The sequence below is a fragment of the Culex pipiens genome, chromosome 3 (assembly GCF_016801865.2).
Source record: "Culex pipiens pallens isolate TS chromosome 3, TS_CPP_V2, whole genome shotgun sequence".
Lineage (NCBI taxonomy): Eukaryota > Metazoa > Arthropoda > Insecta > Diptera > Culicidae > Culex > Culex pipiens.
Genome location: NC_068939.1, coordinates 13,335,433 through 13,352,121, shown reverse-complemented (window position 1 = coordinate 13,352,121; position 16,689 = coordinate 13,335,433). Strand labels below are relative to the sequence as shown.

General features: G+C 35.2%; 1 protein-coding gene across 4 annotated transcripts in view; it reads right to left on the bottom strand.

Moving 5' to 3' along the window:
• Positions 1 to 16,689, bottom strand: part of LOC120419498 (snake venom 5'-nucleotidase) — a 78,729-nt gene that overhangs the window by 28,045 nt on the left and 33,995 nt on the right. The gene's annotated exons all lie outside the window — the stretch shown is intronic.

Here is a 16,689-nt window from a genome sequence, read left to right as displayed (position 1 = left end):
AGAAGAAACGCAAAAAGTAACTTTTTCAAAGCTTTTTTTTCGTAAAACCGCGATAACTGGTGATGGTTACAAGCAAACCCCTTATGGGACCATCCATAAACCACGTGGTCACAATCAATTTCTATCTCATCACCGTTTTAGACTGCAAATTATTGAAAAACACATCTTTTTTCGCATGTTTAAAAATGGAAGGGGTCGTATACCACCCCTTCGTCACGAAATATCAAAAAATGGACCTCGCAATCGTGATCAGGGACAAAATTTAACCCTCAGGACAAATCAAAAAGGGGTCGGGGCAACTTTTCCCGATTTCGTGTGAGTTGGTAGAGAATTACCCAGCTACATTCGCTTTGATCATAATTTTTTATCAGCGGCCTGTTGGCCGTGCGGGTTAGGGCGCGGACTTAATAAGCTAGATATAACTACCGCCGGTTTGATATTTTGTTGGGATTACAGTTATTTTTTTTTCTTAGCGTCTGCCATATATAAATTTACACATTATTAGAGGTAAAATTAAACCTTTTTTTCTGCGTGAAAGATGTACCCCTTTTTTAGATGTAATTTTACCACGATTTTTTTTTATGTTTCTCGTCAAAGCTGAACCTACTCAGAAATGATTTAAAGAGTCAAAAGGTTAGAATTGAGTGATTTTAACTTGGAAGGCTTGTTGTCGACCTTTATTTTTAACGCGTTACAGATCATAAGTGTGCCCTTTCGACGCTTTATCAATCACAACTATTACATTCATAAGTCGTTACTACTGTACTAATCATGCATGGCCTTTTTAAGATAGTTTTAAGTAATTTGTGTGTTAAGTAATCTTCAGCAAGAGCAAATTTACTAATTACAATCTTTAAACTCCACCACCCAAAACAAACAAAAAACCCTCACTTCAACAGTGTCAACCGGCACCGGCAAGGACGGCAAATCGTCGTCCGGCGGCACCAGCATAAAGCACTCGCCGGACGGGGACCTCGAGATCAGCCAGACGCAGCACATTACGCCGACGAACGGCGAGGGCGGCGCCGGCGGAAGCGGTGGCACTGGCCACGACAGCACCAACAACAACAACAACAACAACAACGCGTACGGCGGCAGCGGCGTGTTGATCATGAACGCCAAGAATGAGGACCGGACCGCCAGCTTCTTCGCGCAGCCGGGCATTCTCGCAGGTAAGTGTCGGACAGTACTGTACTTTGAAGAGTTGTCCTTTCAAAATTATTAATTGCGATATTATTTTAAGATTTTAATTTTAACAGCCAATTTGGTTGAATCTGAACTTCCGTTTATAAATGCAGTTTTTGAGCACTCAACCACCATTTTACGCATAATTGTCCCAAGTCACATAGAGTTTCCTTTATAAATGAAAATGTATTCGTAGCAGTTGTAGAAAGCCCTTAAAAGAAACTGGATCTATTATCCCTGAATTTTGGAAATATATTTAATCTGTATTTTTTTTATTTGGCTCAAACCTTGTGGAGGCCTTCCCTACGACGAAAACCGTTGGGGGAGGGGGGGGGGAGACTCCATACAAAAAAGATTTGTTTTGTATGGAAATTATCCAAGAGGGGAGGGAGGGGGAGTCTAAGATTTCAAAAAAGTGTCCACGTGGTTTATGAATGGTCCTTTTTCAAAAATCCGTTTATTTCTATTTTTGAAATTTTATGGTATACGTTTTAGGGGCAAATCCCGCAACTTTTGAGCCATTAAGAAATATGGGCAGAAATTTTGCCACCGAGTTACGATTTTTTAAATATGTTTTTTTAATAAAAAAAGGATCCGTGAAAACACAATAAAAAATCAGGGTGTCGAGAAAATGGGAATCTACCGAAATCCACAAAAAAATCTGGAAAATGTTTGAAATTTGTCATCAAAAAGTAGGGATAAGTCGGGAGTCAAAACTTTTTAATATTTTGTTCCATTTTCAACACAATTGTATTCGATTCGTTTTTTTTCTAATTTTTATAAATATTTGACAAAATTTGAATGTGGCAGTAATTTTTGCAGTATATTTTCTTATAAAACTGAACAAATTGGAATACTATGAACATCATGAATATTTTTTTTATTTAGGCCGTTGCAAATATTTTTTGAAGTTTATGTCCCTCGGCTCTCGTGGGTCTCGTGGCGTAGGGGTAGCGGCTTCGGCTGCCGATCCCGATGATGCTATGAGACGCGGGTTCGATTCCCGCCTTATCCACTGAGCTTCTATCGGATGGTGAAGTAAAACGTCGGTCCCGGTTTCTCCTGTCTCGTCAGAGGCGCTGGAGCAGAAATCCCACGTTAGAGGAAGGCCATGCCCCGGGGGGCGTAGTGCCAATAGTTTCGTTTTTCGTTTCGTCCCTCGGCTCTGACCAAAGCACGGTGGGTAAGAAGGGGATTATTATGCAACTTGCATGCACCTCGGAAATTCCTCCGGGAGGTTGTTGGGGGGACTATTCTGAGTCAGAAAAATCGATTCCCAAAATATTCTGTCGGTGAAAACTGATTTTATCTCGATTTGAAGTTAAAAAACATAAGATATCACCTAAAACTTCAAAAATACGTCTAAAATCTCGGTCTAACTCTGGACAAAGAAGTTAATTTTCATCAAGATATCAATTCTTAGTTCCCAAAATATAATCCTGACATAGTACACCTTAAATCGGTCCATTATTTGAGTTCCAGCGTCATCAGGAGGTGTAAAATATTGTTATTTGAAAAAAATAAAAAATATTTTCAATTTGCTCTGGTAAATCAACTGTCATGTCTAAATTCAAAAACTAATGTTGTAGCATTGATGCAAACAAATTGAAGAACAATTTTGCAGAATAAAGTATGACATTTTATCCATTTTCAGTAAAGTTATGTCTATTTTAGTGGGGAAATTGCTGGCAATTTTCAAAATTCTTCAATATTTAACTCATTCCTGTTATAAACAGCTACTACGATCATACTCAGTAGGATTAAACAAAAATTACTTTTTGGCGTGCATTCAGGGGCAGGTTCCGATGGGCGTACGAAGCTTAAATCCCAAATATGAGCTTGATTGAACTAAATAGGAGCTGTCGCTTTGCTTTTGAATTTTAAATAGGATTCAACTCGTTAAAATATGTTTTTCAAAAATGTTGATTTTTTAGGCACTTTGGCCACTGAAGCGTTTATTTTCAACATCATTGGCGCGTAGGCCAGATCCTTGCGCATGTTTTGGTATGTATCCAGATTTTTAAGCGAAGATGGCGTTCGAATGGTGAACGCCCGAAATGTCAAAATCACGCGGTGGTACCAACATTACGAAAAAAGTGTGCCATGGCCTGACAGCCATACTTTTTTTCTAATGTTGGAGCTACTGCGCGATTTTGACAATTCGGGCGTTCACAATTCGAACGCCATCTTCGCTTAAAAACCTGGATAACATTGAAGTTTTGAGCAATTTGAAATGGCGCGTCGCCTATCTTTTCTGCTGATCCGTTTTTTTGAAAAAAAAAAAATCAAAACTTTGAGGGCCTGAGCTCCAGAGTGCGTCAATTCAATGTTATATATACCAAAACATGCACAAGGATCTGGCCTACACGCCTATGATGTTGAAAATAAACGCTTCAGTGGCCAAAGTGCCTACAAAATCAACATTTTTGAAAAACATGTTTTTTACGAGTTGAATCCTATTTAAAATTTAAAAGCAAAGCGACAGCTCCTATTTAGTTCAATCAAGCTCATATTTGGGATTTGAGCTCAGTATGCCCACCGGAACCAGCCCCTGAATGCACGCCAAAAAGTAATTTTTGTTACATTCTACTGAGTATGATCGTAGTAGCTGTTTATAACAGGAATGAGTTAAATATTGAAGAATTTTGAAAATTGCCAGCAATTTCCCCACTAAAATAGACATAACTTTACTGAAAATGGATAAAATTTCATACTTTATTCTGCAAAATTGTTCTTCAATTTGTTTGCAACAATGCTACAACATTAGTTTTTGAATTTAGACATGACAGTTGATTTACCAGAGCAAATTGAAAATATTTTTTAAATAACACTATTTTACACCTCCTGATGACGCTGGGACTCAAATAATGGACCGATTTAAGGTGTACTATGTCAGGATTATATTTTGGGAACTAAGAATTGATATCTTGATGAAAATTAACTTCTTTGTCCAGAGTTAGACCGCGATTTTAGACGTATTTTTGAAGTTTTAGGTGATATCTTATGTTTTTTAACTTCAAATCGAGATAAAATCAGTTTTCACCGACAGAATATTTTGGGAATCGATTTTTCTGACTCAGAATAGTCCCCCCAACAACCTCCCGGAGGAATTTCTGAGGTGCATGCAAGTTGCATAATAATCCCCTTCTCACCCACCGTGCAAAGTCGAGGGGGCAACAAAATAAAAAAAATATAAAAATTGAAATTACAAGCCTAGGGTTAAAAATTTTGACGAAAAAAGTGTTTAAAAATGTATTTAATTTTTTTTTTCGTGAAAAAAAAAACTTCGTGGGACTATACATTGGTATTTTATGAAATTTTAAAATGTTTTCAAAGGAGCTTAAAAATTCTAAATATGATTAAAATGCAGGAAAATGCATTTTAACTGGTTTTCAGTTGATTAAACTTTAAATTTCATTAAAATTTTGTAGTTTTTCGAAAAAAACATTTTTGCCCCCCTGCTAATTCATTCCGATTTTGAAGGGGGAGCGACATAAACTTTGCAGCCGAAAACAGAAAATTTTTATCTACTTTTTTCTCCACCCCCTCCGATTTCAATGATTTTTTTGTAGACATGTTATTCTACGCTTAGGTAAGCCATTTTTGTGTACATGGAGTTAGTATCACTCGATAATGACATTTGAGAAGGGCGTAAGTGTTTTCAATATTTTTGTAATTCGTAATTTAAATATTACTGTATCTCGAAGCCGTTGCATCGTATCAAAAAGTGGTCAAAGACAAACTTGTAGGAAATTTGACGGGCTTTCCGAAAAAAATACACTGAAAGAAATAACGCGCCACTTTTATGAGATTTTTTGATTTTTAAGATTAAATGTCAAATTTGAAGGTGAGCCTACGATTTTTTTTCGTTCAAAATATTTGTGAAAATAGCCAAAGATGTTACAAAAAGACTCACGAAAAGTGCAGGATGGAGCATCTCACCCAAAAAAAAATACAAAAATCATTTACTGAAACTGTTTTTTTAAAGTGCTTTAAACGTCAAAATTTTCAAAAACCGAATACGGGAATCGATTCTCCAGACCGTCTTCATATAGACTATTGTCGTAAGTCCAATTCTTGTGAAGTTACAGCGGTTTAAAAAATAAAAATGTTGAAAAATTTGGTTTTTTGATGGTTTTTGACAAATTCTTAATTACTGACTTGATTTTTCAGTCTTGAGCAACTCTCTACGAAATCGGCCGATTTCGACCATTTTTATTTTTTTTTTGTATTTTTATTTGACTCAAACTTTGTGGGGGCCTTCCCTATGACCAAATAAGCTATTTTGCGTCATTGGTTCACCCATACAAGTCTCCATACAATTTTGGCTGCTGTCCATACAAAAAATGGTATGTAAATATTCAAACAGCTGTAACTTTTGAGTGAATTTTCTGATCTATTTGGTGTCTTCGGCAAAGTTGTAGGTATTGTTGAGGACTTTTGAGGAAAAAAAAGGTGCACGGAAAAAAAATTGCAGATTTTTAATCAACTTTTTTTTTACAAAAACTCAATTTCCCAAAATACGTATTTTTTGATTTTCGAGATTTTTTGATATGTTTTAGGGGACAAAAATCCGCAACTTTTGAGCCAAAGAGAAACATGGTCAAAAAATCTGCCGCCGAGTTATAAATTTTTGAAAAAATAGTGATTTTTGGAAAAAATCGAAGTTTCATGCAAAAACAAGTTTGACATTATTTTTAATGAAAATTGAATTTGCAATCGAAAAGTACTTAATAGATGTTTTGATAAAGGGCTCCGTTTTCAAGATATAGCCACCGAAAGTTTCATTTTAGTGAAATATTTGCAGTTTTTCGATTTTTAAAAAATAGTGACCATTTCTATAAATATTTGTTTTGAAAAGTTCAGAAAATTTGCTATAAATTTGTCTAAGAGACATTGAAGATTGGACCTCGGGTTGCTGAGATAGAGCCGCTTTAAGAAAAAGAAACACGAAAATTGAAGTTTTCTAAGTCTCATCAAAACAACCCACCATTTTTTAATGTCGGTATCTCAGCAACTAATGGTCCGATTTTCAATGTTATAACATGAAACATTCGTGAAATTTTCCGATCTTTTCGAAAAAAATATTCCGAAAATTTTTAAATCAAGACTAACATTTTAAAAGGGCCAAACATTGAATATTACGCCCATTTAAAATGCTTTGCCGAAGACACCAAATCGATCAGCAGTTTCCTTCAAAACAGGTTTTCGGCTTCTTTGGTCATATAGAAGGCCTCCAACAAGTTTAAGCCAAATTTTCAAAAACTCAAATGCAATCCATCTCCGGAATTCGGTGGTGGATTCAAGGTAGCCTTGCTAACTTTGCACTTTATAGCAATATCAAACTGATTAAGTCAAACTTTTCGATTCTTGCTGGTGAAACTAAAACTGCAAATCGCGACAAAAAAAAGCTATTACAGTCACGGCCATTTGGCAGAAACGCCAATTTTCAACTGGTTTGAAAATTCGTTTTTGATTAGCTTCATTATTAGCTGATATCTAGGTTTAGTCATGCTAAAAGCTTTTGTTGAAAAAAAAATAAAGTTTGAAACATTTCAACCAAAAATTGATATCATTAGCAATGATTGCCACCATCAAAAATGTTTTTTTTTGCTAAATTAAGGAAAATTGCTGCATTTAAATTTAAAAAAAAACCATTTCGATTTTCCCCTTTAGAAGCCATATAAACTCGCAATACCTTCCCATTGCGTAGTTTGCACAATGTGCCTCGTGAAGCTCGTTGTTGTCCTGCTCGTTTTGGCGCTGTCCACGCCTCTCCGAGCTGAGGAAAGTGCTTGTCAAATCAGTGACTGCTCACTTGCGTCCGGTTCGAATTGTTCGTGGATTAATTCGGGTAGAATGGCCGACTACATTGCCGTGAAGAATACATCGCTCACAACACCGCCTCCGAACAACCCCGAGCACCTGTTCAACCTACTTCAAGACCCGCGGCATAGTAGATGTATTTATTTGAGTTTTTTTGTTCGTGGTGGGATTCTCAAACTAGGAGTGCAATGCAGCTCAATTTATAATAGGTTTTCCGGAATGAGTTTTCAAGTGAAATTCAATCAGTCCTCGGGTCACTGCATCGAGCGTAGTTCTCTAACGAAGAAACGCGCCAAAAAGTGCGGAATCTTCGCCAATGAGCAGTTAAAACTGACCTTCCTGGGCGACGACGAACATCGGCTGCTGCTGGAGGACTTGTCCGGGATGGTTCCAGCTGGGACGTCGTTGTTGCTCCAGAAAATGAATCCATCCTTTGACAAGCAGTGTGAATGTCCAAATCTTATCATGTTTTTAATCAAGAAACAGAGCTGCATTAAGACGGTGCTTAAATAAACTAAATTTGGAACATTGTTTTTTTTAATACGTTTGTCGACAAACATCGTAACATTTGTTTAATTTGTTCAATTTTTCACGAGAAATATTAAAAATGTAATAAAATTTTGATTCATAAAGTTTTCTGCCACTCACTCATAAACTGCCAGAAACCGCTCGTGCATTCGTTTATTTACACAACCAAGCACGCAGTATGAAACTTCTTCTTCCACTTACTTTCACCACCTTGTTTTGCTCTCGCTTCTAATGTGATATTCTACTTACAACAACTCCCCCTTCCAAAGGGCCGCACTACTCGAAATTGGGTCAAACGCCTCTCCAGATGTCAACAGCAATGCCATAGATAATGGAACGTTTTTTCCTTTTTTTGCAAAAAAAAGTGTAATCAAATGTAGTTAGTTTTGAAAACTGTATTTTTTTGGTTCAAGTTTTTCAATTTTTTTTTACAGCACACAGCAAAACATCCGATGGTAAAATCGCATGCCAAAGCATGCACATCACCTTCGTCAAAATAAACACTTAATATTACACACTGCATGTAAAATTTTTGCCAACACAAAAAAAAGTTGCAACCGACGGGATTCAAACCCAGCACCAACAGTAAGGACTGGCGCCTTAGCCCACTCGGCCATCAAACCGATGCAAATCTGAAAGGATAAACGCATATATCAGCTTGACATTTCGGTCAAGTAGGTTTTCCATGTGGCAGTGCGTGGCCGAATGGTTACGCTGTCCGCTTTGTAAGCGGATGATTCTGGGTTCGATTCCCATCTGCTGCAACCTTCCATCGGATGAGGAAGTAGAATGTCGGTCCTGGCCTTGGTTGTTGTTAGGCCGTTAAGTCATTCCAGGTTTAGGAGTCGTCTCCATGCCATAAGTACAAACAACACACCAAACCAAGCCTACTCCGGTGGAATCGCTGGCGGCGGTTGGACTCGCAATCCAAAGGTCGTCAGTTCAAACACTGGGGTGGAAGGTTCCTTGGAGTAGAAAGAGGTTTGGGTGCTCTCCCCAGCCTTCGGACTCCTTGGTTCGAGCAGAAACTTGCAATAGAGACCACAAAAGACCCGGGGGTCGTTAATGTGGATGGTTTGATTTTTTGAGGTTTCCCCTACTGATGGGCTACATATTTCAGGGTGTAAAATCACATAACATTGCATAAAATAATGCAATATTTTTTTTACACCCAGCACACTTACACGCAGCTGGATTACTACTTTTTTGGCTGTGCATGTATTTTATGAATAATTTCTGGACGTTTTTGCTTTTTTTGTCTTCCTAACCAGACTGAAATCACTTGAAAACTTCTTATTTGACCTCCAAGGCTGAAAAAGTTACGTTACACCAAAAAATTGGTAAAATTACACATTTTCAAAGGTAAAATGAGTTTTTTCTGCCCAAAAAGATGTACTATTACCATATTTTTACGGTACACGTATACATATCGACTCAGAAATTGGGGCGGGATGTCGATCAAAAACTTGTCACTAGATTATCTCGGCACTGGCTGAACCGACTTTATTCGTTTTGTTCTCATTCGATTCGTTTTGGGGCCCCATACCACAGAAAAAAATCACGGTAATATTACATCTTTTCACGGGTTCATCTATTATGTCAGAAAAAAATATGTAATTATACCACTTTTGTGGTGTAATGTCACTTTTTCAGTCTAAATTGATGTAAAATTACATCACAAGTGAGGTAATATTCAACCTTACAAAATTACACAATTTTTTACTGTGAAGTCGCTATAGAAAAGTATTAGTCAAAAGTTATGATTAAAAAAATGATTTTGGCTAAAGTACCAAAGATTGTAAAAAAAATTGTTTTTTTGCAAGAAAAATCATCATAAAAAAATGCATTTTGTAAATTTGATAGGTAATCTACTATTCGAATTTGATTGAAATGGGTCTCGTGGCGCAGGGGTAGCGGCTTCGGCTGCCGATCCCGATGATGCTATGAGACGCGGGTTCGATTCCCGCCTTATCCACTGAGCTTCTATCGGATGGTGAAGTAAAACGTCGGTCCCGGTTTCTCCTGTCTCGTCAGAGGCGCTGGAGCAGAAATCCCACGTTAGAGGAAGGCCATGCCCCGGGGGGCGTAGTGCCAATAGTTTCGTTTTTTTTTCGGGGTCGCAGAACTCGAATTAGATGTTAAAACTTAGAAAATAACAAAAATAGTTTTAATCATGATTAGTGCGTCCATCCCGGGAATTCCCGGGACAAAATTCCCGGGATTTTTCCAAAACCGGGAATTCCCGAATCCCGGGATTTTTCATATTTTATCCCGGGAATTCCCGAAATTGAGAAAAAACTAATTTTGGTTTGGAAATTCTGATTAGGATGTATAAATAGATGAAAATTTGAATAATTAATAATCGATAATTATTATAAAGCATTCAAAATTTGTACTCGACATATATCAGCACTAATTTGGCATATTATGGAAAATTAATAAAATTTTATTTTAGAAATTCAGACTGTTGTCTTGATTTTCCCCAGTTGGCAGTAGTGATTGAAAGATAATTTGTAAAATATGTTTTAAATGAAACATGAAATTTTTAATTTATTTAAAATTTTACATTATCTGCTATCACTTTATTAGGTGTCGCTGCAGTTTTTTTTATTCAAAGAATTTTTAAAGCTTTTTCATGTGATGTCAAATATTTAAAAATAAATAAAATATATTTTAAAGTGAGTTATTTAATTTAAATCACATTGATTTATTTGATATGTTTCATTTAAAATCCAAAGCAAAACAAAGAACAAAAATAATATCAATTTTAGATTTCTTTTAGGTTGTCTAAAAACTGCTGTCCTTGTTGAGATTGGTGGTAGATTATCACCAACTGATAGTACTGAGCTAATTATTTGATTTTAAGCATAAAAACAACAACTCATAAAACAAAAACATTGATTTTGGGACATTCTAAAAATATTTTTCCCGTTTCCCGGGAAATTCAAAACCCGGGAAAATTGGACGCCCTAATCATGATTCCATTATCCCAAGTTACTCCATTATTACCAAGTACTTTTTTAAAACTGGATCTCATATGTTTTGATTAAAATATTGTCCGAATTCATCAGGTAAGCTATCGTTATGGAAAAATATATAGAAAAAAACGTATTTTTTTGTAAAAATAAAAATATTTCTTGTAAAAAAGAGCCACCCCTGAATTTTTTTTTTGTAAGGCTGTATAAGTTTCCTTTGAAAATTGAAAATCTCGGAAAATCGGGCAATTATTTCCACAAAGAATTTGAATCGATGAAAATGAATTGTCAGTATTTTTCAACTGACGATATCTCTGAAAAAATATTTTTATCAAAACAGAACAGAAAATTCCTTACATTTTTCATTTTTTAAGGGTGCACAGCAACGAAGGAAGTTGTTGTCTTCTTATTCCAAAATTGTCAAACTTACGGACCCAATCCTGCATCAACGGGATTGTAAAATTAGTCAAATTTTTTTGTAAATTACTTTGTGAACAGTACTTTAAGGGATGAATAAAAAACTATTTTGATAGTACCCGTAGTTTTGAAGATACTAAAATGTCTGTAACAAAAATGTGGTTGCAAAAGTTCTGGTTGTTGTGTACCGTTAGCGGGACGCTCCTTAAAATACGTGGACACTTTTTTTTTGGAATCTCAGACCCCCTTAACCCTCCCCCTCTCGTGGACAATTTCTAGGGTTAGTAAAATTTCACGATTTCGCGGACAGCGTGAAATCCGCGAAATTTGGATTTTTCCGTGAAATCCCGTGAAATTTTATGATGGTGTGAAATTGTAATGATTTTTGTCAAAATAATTTATCAAACTCAAATATGAATGAAAAAAATCTTGTGGAAAATGGATTTTATTTGTATTTTTTTATTTGGTTCAATAAGACTAACATTTTAAAAAAGCCAAACATTGAATATTACGCCCGTTTAAAATGCTAGCCTTGATTTAAAAATTTTCAACATATTTTTTTCGAAATGATCGCAAAATTTTACGAATGTTTCATGTTTTAACATTGAAAATCGGACCAATAGTTGCTGAGATATCGACATTAGAAAATGGTGGCCTGTTTGGGTGAGACTTGGAAAACTTCAATTTTTCTATTTATTTAAGCAGCTGTATCTCAGCAACCAGAAGTCCAATCTTCAATGACTCTTTGACAATTTTGTAGCAAATTTTCTGAACTTTTCAAAAAAAAATATCTTTAGAAATGGTCACTCATGGTCACTATTTAAAAAAATCAGAAAACTGCAAATATTTCGCTAAAATCAAACTTTCGGTGGCTATATCTTGAAAACGAAGCCCTTTATCAAAAAATATGCACAGTACTTTTCGATTGCAAATTCAATTTTACATACAAAATTGAGGTAATTTTTTTTTTGGTATAAAATTTCGAAAATCATTACTCATTACTCATCAACTCAGCGGCAGATTTTTTGACCATGTTTCTCTATGGCTCAAAAGTTGCGGGTTTTTGTCCCCTAAAACATAATTTTTTTTCGAAAATCAAAAAATACGTATATTGGGAAATTGAGTTTTGTGAAAAAAATTGATTAAGAATCTGCTAAAAAAATCCGTGTACCTATTTTTTTCTCAATTGTCCTCAACAATACCTACAACTTTGTCGAAGACACCAAATTGATCAGAAAATTCACTCAAGAGTTATAGCTTTTTGAATGTTTACGTACCATTTTTGTATGGACAGCAGCCAAAATTGTATGGAGACTTGTATGGGTGAACCTATGACACAAAAAAAAATAAATAAAAATGGTGGAAATCCGCCGATTTCGAAAAGAGTTGCTCATATATTTAAAGCAAAATCGAATTTGCAATCGAAAAATATTTACACCTTTTTTATAAAATGATCCGTTTTCAAGTTTTAGCTTCTTCTACGTATAAATTTCCGATTTATTTTGTGTTATTTTTGCATTTTAAAAATATTTTTTGAAAACCAAATCACCCCAGAAAACAAATATTTTTGTAAAGCTGTGTAAATTTCCTTTGAAAATTGAAAATCTCGGAAAATCGGACAGTTTTTTTCACAAAGAATTCGAATCGAGGAAAATGAATTGTCTATAAATTTCAACTGCGGCTCCCCTCCCACTAACATTTACACACAAAATTTTCTGTAATTACTCTTAGCTTTAAGAACAATGTAATCACAAAAGCCGACTTGATCCTAACCAGGTCCCTGTACCGAAAAGGACCTAATAAAAATAATTTCATGAAAAAAAATTCCAACTGACGATATCTAGGAAATTATAGTTCAAATTTTAAATGCTGAAATTTGAAACTTTTGCGATTTTTATTTTATTTTCTCAATTAAACTATTGGTCAAATATTGGTCTGAACTATCAAATTAGGAAAATAATCTAAAAGTTTAATTTTAAAATTATTTTCATCAACAAAACAAAAAATTTCGCAAATGTTTCCCTTTTTAACTGGGACCCTCCATAAATTACGTGGATAGACCCCTCCTCTCCCCTCCTCTGGTGCACAATTTCCATACAAAAGTTCCTGAAAGAAAATTGTTGGAAATTTCCAGGCTTTTTGCCTTCCTCACGTCAATGAGGAAAGGCTTTAAAATCACTCGAAAAATGAACTTCTTTATTTGACCTCGTAGACCCACCTTCACGTATACCTATCGACTCAGAATCTAATTCTGAACAAATGTCTGTGCGTGTGTCTGGATGTGAGTCCGTGCACCGATAAATATGCACTCGATTATCTCCGGACTGGCTGAACCGATTTGGATCGTTTTGGTCTCATTCGATCCGTCTTGGGGTCCCACAAGACCCTAGTTAATATTATAAAGTTTAAAAAAGTACTTCAAAAGTTATGCTAAAAAAACGATTTTAGCTAAACTTCGGAAGATTGTAAGAAAACCCGTCGTGCTATATATTATTAGAAAAGTATTTGAAAGACCTTTCCAACACGTTAAAAAGATTGAAGATCTGACAACCCCATCAAAAGTTATGAGCACTTAATTGTTATTTATATACTTTTTTGAAGCCGGATCTCAAATATTTTGATGAAAAAGTTGTCTGGATCTATCAATCGACCCATCGTTGGATAGGTAATCAAAAGACCTTTCCAACAAGCCCAAAAGATTGAAGATCTGACAACCCTATCAAAAGTTATAAGTACTTTAGTGTTTTTGATACACTTTTTTGAGGCCGGATCTCAGATAATTTTTTTTATCAAATTCCATTTTATTTATACACTTTTTTGAGGATGTGTAGTGTCTTTACTTTATGAATGTGAGGAAGGCACCAACCACCTAAAGGTGGATTAGGTAACGTTTTTATATTTAGTGTTGCTTTTCTTTAAAAAAATATTTTTGAAATGTAAAAAAAAACAAAAAGAAATAACATATTTTTCGATTGCAAATTCAATGTTACTTTAAAAAATTATTATTATTTTCAAAAGAAAATTAGTACATTGAAACAAAAAAATGAAAATTAAAAAAAGGTTTTTATTTAACTTTAAGTATGCCGTTGCAAATATTTTTCAAAGTTTATGTTCTAATCGTTCTAATTTAAAACCTACAACTTTGCCGAAGAGACCTAGTCGATCAGGAAACCCTTTCTCAAGATTCAGAATTTCAAACTTTGCCATTTTGTGTGACCAGCTCCTAAAATTGTATGAAAACTTGTATTGAGAAACTAATGAATCAGAATTGCTTCTTTTGAAATAGGGAAAATAAAAATAAAAAATACAGAGAAAAATCGATTTGAGAAACCGTTACGAACCACTAAATTACCCATTTGGAAAATTTGGCTTGAAAATAAAAATTTGATTTTCAGGGAAAAGTCTTGAAAGTCAGCCCAATTGGTTCCGAGATATCGTGGCTCACAATTTTCGATGATCACAAGATATTTTAAAAATTGCAATGCAGACAATTTGCTGGTCCATTTGTCTGTGCCCACTCATACACGTAGTACGTCCCAAAGCAAGGCAGAAACGCTGAAGGTGGCAAAAATTAGCTATGCCCACGTGATTAATGGACAAAGTCACTTTCCTGCGCCAGGCAGGAACAGTGTCCCTCTTCCCATGCTCCTCCCTCCAATGCCGGGCCTTTGCAAAATCCACTCCCCGACAAACAAGTCGTCGTCTTTCAAATTCATAAACACACTGCGAGAGCCTAGAGGAGTGGAACCTGTGCCGTCCCGTACGGCCAGATGGTAGTGCTTTTGCGGTAATTTCGGATTATTTATTAAGGTCGTCCCAAACCAATTCGTCGTCGAAGTTGGTTTGTTTTTGGTGGGAGAAGGGGGGGGGGGGCAGCGCTCCATTATTTAACTTTCTTATTAATGTGCAAATAATTTATTGTTCTTGACCTTCCCACCTTTCCATCAACCAACCGAAGGTCGCCCTGTGTCGTACGTACGCCAACGAAAACAACTACATCAAAAACCAAAAAACCAAGCCAAGGGATTTAGTTGATTGGGCCCTTCCATTAAAATTCAGCCAAACTTTTCGCTTTTTAGTCGGCTTAACGAGCCAACTTTGTGCCCCGGCTCGTAATTAATTTCGTTCGACCAAAGCCAGGAGAACCGTGAGCCTCGTCGCCGTCATTAAAATTTAAATCCAATTTCGCAAAATCAATGCCTTTGCCTCGCAAATGAGTCCTTCCTTTTGGGCGATGGATGGATGGATGGTTGGGTGGGTGAAAGTCGATAGGAAATTGTTCCGGAGCCGGATTTCGGAACCGGCGAGTTGGTGGAATAAGTGGAAGCTGGATATTCTTTGTTTTTGGACTTTTGAATGAAATAATGAGCTAAGCTAATAAAAAATTCTCTACGAAATCGGACAATTTGATGCTTTTTTTGTTTTGATTAGGCTCAAACTTTTCGGGGCCTTCTCTGTGTGCTAAGAAGCCATTTTGTGGCATTGGTTCACCCATACAAGTCTCCTTACAAGGTTGTCCATGAAAAATTGTTACGTAAATATTCAAAAACTTGTATCCTTGGAGGATTTTTCTCGATTTTTTTATTACCACGAAAAATATCTACAAATCCTTATTCTTTCATTTTTGTATTTTTGAAACAATTTAGCAGACAATATTCTACATTTTTTTGTTAAAATTTTGCAAAAAAGTCTAACTTCACTTTTTAAAGAAAATTGTTGAACCTGCAATCGAAAAGTAATTAACAGAAATTTTGTTAAAGTGCGCAACTTTTTAATAAAACGCATAAGAATTTTGATAACTGATAGAGGATTTGCAGCAAAGCTAAAAGACACATGTCGCCAAATATGAACAAATTGCGTAAACCTATGATTTTTCGAAAAAAAAAAATGTTTTTACCTTCAAAATCAACATTTTTATAAAACTTATGCCAGATTCGGATGAGAAAAATTATTTCCAGCAATTTGGTGTACAACTTTCGAATACTTGTTTGATTTTTCTATGAGAAAATTGTAAATTTTGTAAAAGATAGTAATTTGAACTATTTGGCAAAAAAGTCTGTCAAAAATCAATAAAAATTGTTAAATATAGGTTAACACATCTGTTATCAACTATATCACTGTTTATTTCATTGATATATACGGAGAAACTCATTTTTCGTGTTCTGAAACATGTTTTTTGAAGAAAAGGTTCACAAATTTTTGCGCGGTCCCAAAAATTGATGTTCATTATTTTAAAGCAAAAAAATTTTCTCTTCTTTTGCAACCAGTTTCATTAAGATTGATGCAGGTAATCATGAGAAATTTTGGTGTACATCTTTCCAATATTTGTTTGATTTTTCTATGAGAAAACTGTAAATTTAGAAAAAGATATTAATTTTGACAAATTGGTAAGAAAGTCTGTCAAAAATCAATAAAAATTATTGAATATATGTTAACACATCTGTTATCAACTATATAACTGTTTATTTCATTGATATATACAAGGAAACTCATTTTTTCGTGTTCCAAAACATGTTTTTAAAAGAAAAAGAAAACAAATTTTTGCGCGCCCAAAAATTGATATACATTATTTTAAAGCAAAAAAATTTTCTCGTCTTTTGCAACAAGTTTCATTAAGATTGATGCAGGGAATCATGAGAAATAAGCGATTTTGCTCTTTAATCCAGCAGAAAGGAATACGATTTTTAGCAAGTAACCTCATTTTGGCGCCACCTACATTTGAAACACAGTCGCGCTGCAAAACCTCAATACTATTTTG